Source organism: Xylocopa sonorina, unplaced genomic scaffold, assembly GCF_050948175.1.
Source record: "Xylocopa sonorina isolate GNS202 unplaced genomic scaffold, iyXylSono1_principal scaffold0024, whole genome shotgun sequence".
Lineage (NCBI taxonomy): Eukaryota > Metazoa > Arthropoda > Insecta > Hymenoptera > Apidae > Xylocopa > Xylocopa sonorina.
Window position 1 is genome coordinate 2,147,366 of NW_027490095.1, and position 5,788 is coordinate 2,153,153.

General features: G+C 44.7%; 1 non-coding gene across 1 annotated transcript; it reads left to right on the plus strand.

The window, feature by feature from the left end:
• The first annotated feature begins 243 nt into the window (after positions 1 to 243).
• On the plus strand, positions 244 to 398 carry LOC143432093 (5.8S ribosomal RNA). The gene has a single exon (XR_013102897.1). It is a non-coding gene; the product is annotated as a 5.8S ribosomal RNA (ribosomal RNA).
• Positions 399 to 5,788: the final 5,390 nt, after the last annotated feature.

The following is a 5,788-nucleotide window of genomic DNA, read 5'->3' on the forward strand; positions in this document are numbered from 1 at the left end:
CTTCATACCTGGACGTGCGTGTGCATTTTTCGTAACTTTGAGGGAGACCCTGCGCGCCAACCATCGGCGTATGCGTTTCATCCGTAGGACCGATATATCGTGTCGCCTCGAACTCTGTCGAGAGGTGAAAGCCGCCACGGTTCGGCGACGCCCGCGTCTCGTTCACCGGAGACGATTGGATATCGACTTGTTCAAACTTTAATACCAAGAGACTTAAAGATCAATAAAATAGACATATACGATTACCCTGAACGGTGGATCACTTGGCTCGTGGGTCGATGAAGAACGCAGCTAATTGCGAGTCAACGTGTGAACTGCAGGACACATGAACATCGACATTTCGAACGCACATTGCGGTCCACGGATACAAATCCTGGACCACGCCTAGCTGAGGATCGTTCCCGTAACCAAAATACTGCTTGCGTTGCGTTTCGTCGAATCTTTTTTCCCTACGGTACTCGAATCTGCTCGCCGTCGTTCATTCTCGAATTAAATTACGAACGTTTCTTAGTTCGGGCGGCACCGAGAAAGGGAGGAAGAGAAGCGATACACGACGTACGAGCGATCTTTGGACGTTCGTCTGAGTCGTCCGCGACCGTGCCGAGGCAATCTGCGATTGGCAACGTGTGTGCGCGTGCGGGGTGCGTAAACGTGTTCATGGAACTCGACGGTGTGTCAATCAGGAACTCGCGTGAGTTCTTCGTGGCGTCGTGAGTCGTCCGTTAAACAGGCGGACGCCCACGGGGAACCGCTTCGTGTTTCGATCGCCGATTTTGTTCCGTGTTCCGAATTCGTACACCCGCCACACGCATCGCCTTCACCTGCCTTTTGCGCACGATACGAACATGCCGCGCGCTCGACGTCGTTTAAAATGTATTTTTTTTCATGCCGCAAGAGCGCGGAAGAATTCTCGGTCGAGAGAGAAGAGATATATAAGAGAGAGAGCGACATCGTCGTAACGCGAGAGATGATGATGCGCATCCGATCGTTCGAAGTTCTCCTCGTACAGCTCCAGGGTGTTCGATCAGAATAACCCGTTATCTCTGTTCTCTCCGCGTGTGTATAACATGTTCCGCGAGGGAAAAAAAAGATCTCTCACGCGAAACGTTACTCGGACATAGGCCGTCAATGCGCTGTAATGTCGTAACGTTATTCGTGAGGGCGCTCCAACTCGGCGTGTCCTTCGTTCTGAAGGATCAGGGTAATAAAATCGGGGGAAAAGGAGCCGCTCCGTTTCGATCTCTGCGTGTAACGCGCGGAAGGTGGAACCGCTGGAGAGTATAAACGGTGTTGATCGTTCGCAGCTACGACGATAAAGAGGACGGATGTTAAAGAAACGCCGGTAGCTTGGTCGTCTAGCGAGAGTCTCGTATTTTTTTTATATATTTTGCACGAATCTTATATAAAAGAAATATCGACACACGAAAGACATTGGCGAGGTGTATAAAACGCTTCGACGAGAACAACAACGAAGAGGTGCGTGTAGTTCTTCTTGCCGGTTTCTCGAGCGGTAAATCAAAGGATCGCTGTGTCGGAGATGGACGAAAGTTCTTTTCATCGTCTACCGTCCCCGTTCGCCGATGCTCTCTCCTCATCTTGTACATATTATACATACGAATCTCCTTACCTTCTCTCCGCAAGCGAGTTCGATGGCACGAATGAATTTCGTTCGTCACGTAGAGACGACCTCAGATTAGGTGAGATTATCCACTGAATTTAAGCATATTACTAAGCGGAGGAAAAGAAACTGACCAGGATTTCCTTAGTAGCTGCAAGCGAACAGGAATGAGCCCAGCACTGAATCCCGCGGTTCCGCCGCTGGGAAATGTAGTGTTCAGGAGGATCCGTTTATCCCGAGACAACGAACCGCGTCCAAGTCCATCTTGGATGGGGCCATTTATCCACAGAGGGTGCCAGGCCCGTAACGACCGGTATGCGTTTCGGAAGGATCTCTCCTTAGAGTCGGGTGGCTTGAGAGTGCAGCCCTAAGTGGGTGGTAAACTCCATCTAAGACTAAATACGACCACGAGACCGATAGCGAACAAGTACCGTGAGGGAAAGTTGAAAAAAACTTTGAAGAGAGAGTTCAAGAGTACGTGAAACCGTTCAGGGGTAAACCTGAGAAACCCAAATGATCAAATGGAAAGATACATCGACGACGATACTGGCTCTCGATGGCGCGCGATGCCCCGGTGGCACCCTCGCGGTTCCACAGTGAGCGGCACGCCGTCGTCGCCGAACGTTCCGGTGATATAGTCGTATATTTCTCCCCTAGTAGAACGTCGCGACCCGTTGCGCGTCGGTCTACGGCCCGAGTGAGCGCCTATAGCATCGCAATCATGCGCACGCGGCAGACCCTCGGTCGCCCGCCCGGCTGCGGACGGTACACGTACGGTATCGAGCCGCAACCAATCCATTCTCGACTGTATGTGCGCCTAGCCCGCCGCAAGCTCGGTCAGACTACCCGGTGGAACAGATTTTGCGCCGGCGCCGGGCCTGGCCAGCTGTTAGCAGGCGGTGCCTCGACTGCCTTGGTCTCGAGGTTCCTTGAAATGGGGAACAGTCCCCATTCTGGTGACGGGCTACGGCTTCTTCCTTCTGGACGGAGTCATCGGTGCGAGCGAGGCGGGGATGGGAACTCGTAGATGGAAACGAGAAGGCGATGCGTTAAAGTGCGAGTGAGACAGAGTTGCTCGTTGGTATAAGCGATACAGCGATGCCTATTGGCGTGAGTGAGACAGAGGTGCTCGTAGGTGCGAGTGAGCGCGTGCACTAGCACGCACGCGAACGCTGCTGGTTGCTCGATTTGCAGGCATGTACGGCAGGTTGCCTGCGTGTGCGAATTGATGCTGGAGGCGGCAAAGAGGCTGATGGGTGGCAGGCGCTACGCCTGACGTCACACTACACTCTAAAAGAATGTAAATCCTACACTTCCTTTCTACGGAATATCGTATCTAGATGTTTACAAATCGATGCGATACAGTACTAATGCTTCATAAAACGTGATATCCCATTTCATATCAACAGTTCAAAGTAAGTACGTAAGTTGTAAAGCTCTATGCATCGCATTATGCTTATCTGCTTCTACCCTTAAAAAGAATGTGAACACTACACCCCCTTGCAGAGGGATAGCGCTTTTAGATGTCTACTTGCCTAAGCAATAGAGTTCTATTGCTTCATTCAACGCGATGTCGCATCTCATTTCAATGTTTCATGATAGGTTGTAATATTCAATGCAACGCGTTATGTTTATCTCCACCTACACTTCAAAGTAATGTAGATCCCACACTTCCTTGATAAGAGATAGCGTTTCTAAATGTCTACGTATCGAAGTAATAGAGTTCTAATGCTTCATAACTCCAACGTTCCAAAGTAAGGAAGTTGTATTCTTCTATGCATAGCAATATGCTTATATGCTTCTACACTTTTAATGAATGTCAATAGAAGGGATCCATAAAGCGGGATCGCGCTTCATAGTTTCTACGTGTCAAATAAACGTATTTCCTTGGTGGTATTCCGAAGGTGGTAAAGTATGTAACATGTTATCTTCTATTCTCTTCTACTATGTTATTATACTTGTGTGCTCCTACACAGCAACCGATTGTGAATTCTGCTGTTTCTTCCAGCGGAATGGGGTTTCATATTGTCTGTGTCTCAAAGCAACCTAAAGATACCTAAAGCATTACACCATGCGATTGCAGATCTCATTTCAACGATTCAAATTAAATAAGCTGTAAGCAATTATGCATGGCATTATACTTATCTGCTTCTATGCTTTATAATGCTTTGGGATGCGAGGAGAACCTCAACCCCCCCTTAATTGCCTAAAGAGAAGTCAAATCCACTGATCGATGGCCCCGAACAATACCGAAGCGTACAGCCCGTCCCATCAAGGAGCCCCGAGGAGGATTCAGGAGACCCGAGGACCACCAGCGAATTCAAGGAAACTGAAGAAGAGAACGTGAGAGCTCATTCACTAAAGCGTCCCATTTTCATGCCGCATTTCATGTATCGCATACTGTATATTATATCTTATATCGTGAAGCGGGTGGTGATCCTCGATCATTCGCAGGCCACGAGGCCATAAATAAAGAAGCCGTGACTTTAGTATCCCGCGACCCGAGTGTGTGTACTCGGCTAGGCGTAGTCGAGAGGAGTAGCATTTCGAAGTTTCGAGCATTGTTCCGCCCCAAGTTTCCCGGGGTCGTGTAGTCTATTTCTTTGGTGCTTTCTGAGCAGCAGGCGCCCAAGAAACTATAGTTTCGCAGTTTCGAAATACCTCCCCGTTTCGGTGATTATTTTTGCGTTTGCGAGCCCGCGAAATGTTGTACGTAAGTGGATACACTGTAGCGATAGATCGCTTTAGATTAAGGTACGTTTTACACCTTAAAGCATTTGAATAATTAACCCCTTCGAGCTTCCCTGACTTACTGTAGATAGGTTTCCGTCACAACTGATAGGGACCATCACTTTACATAGATATATAGAACACACATAGATCTAAACGTAGAACTGAGAGTTTGAGAACTTCCTTTGAAACGTTGATAGTGAGGAGCTCCATCGGATTTTATAGAACTTCAGAACTTACTTGCTATGAAACGTAGGCAGATAAGGGCCATCGCATTACTTAGAACTTTAGAACCTGCTTACTTCAATAAAGATTTCTATTGGCTTCGTCCGTTCTTTTAGAAGAGTTTTTGATAAACCACTTACTTTTCACGTTTGCAATATTTTTAAAAGTATGCGAGGTGTAATCGTTTAAGTTTTAAAATGATTACTTAGTGTCGTTTATTATTTAGTAACTCGGATATAAACGTGTCTGCATAAGATTTAATCTATATGTTTATAAGCCTGAAATTTATGCAGTTTTTTGTTAGTAACATATTGCTCAAACGGCAAAGATTCAGACCACTTCAAAATGGTTGACTTTCATCAATTTTCTTAAAAATTGAAATACTGTCCAACTACTTGCTTTAAAGACTGTAATTAATGTTTTCAGAATATTTTAACCCTTATAGATGAATTCTGGAATTGAAATTGAATGTTTGATTTATCTAACTTCTGTTTAGAACATCTTTCTTTCGGAATGTTCAAGTATTTTTCATATTCGTAATTATTGAAAATGTTTTGCTTCGTTCTCTAATTTAATATTTAGAATTTCCTAAGAAATATTTTGTATCGTAGTGAACTATATAATTGCAATTAGAATTCTTTATGAAATAATAATAACAGGGAGGTATGTATCCATTCTTGTAGTTTGGTAAAGAGTATTTAATCTTACTATTTAAAATGAAACATTAAGATTTGTTTACAATATAATGCAATTTAATTACCTCTTGATTTAAGTTCACAATGACAATCCCCCATATTTCAACAATTTTGTGAGCTGTCCTGGGGAATCCGCAGCTCAGTACTTATAAAATGGACGACAAACGAACAACCTAACCAAACGTACTCAAATCGATTTTTCAATACTAATATTATCATGTTTAACTTATCCTGCAAACTATTAAAATGCCCATCGAACAGTGTTTATTCACTTGCTTCCACCACTGTTTACAATACGTATTTTTAATTTACTATCAAAACTGTAAGTATTATCGTCTTCTTTATTTTTTGTAACCTTCAATGGCTTTATGTTACAGGTCGTTGAACTCATTTTAAAATGCTCTATCGTATTACGGAAGAATGAACATATCAATTCATTTTAAAAAATGAAGGTAACCATCAAATGTCCAACATATCTCCATTTACAAGTAAACTATTTTCATCAACGGATGGGCGCTTT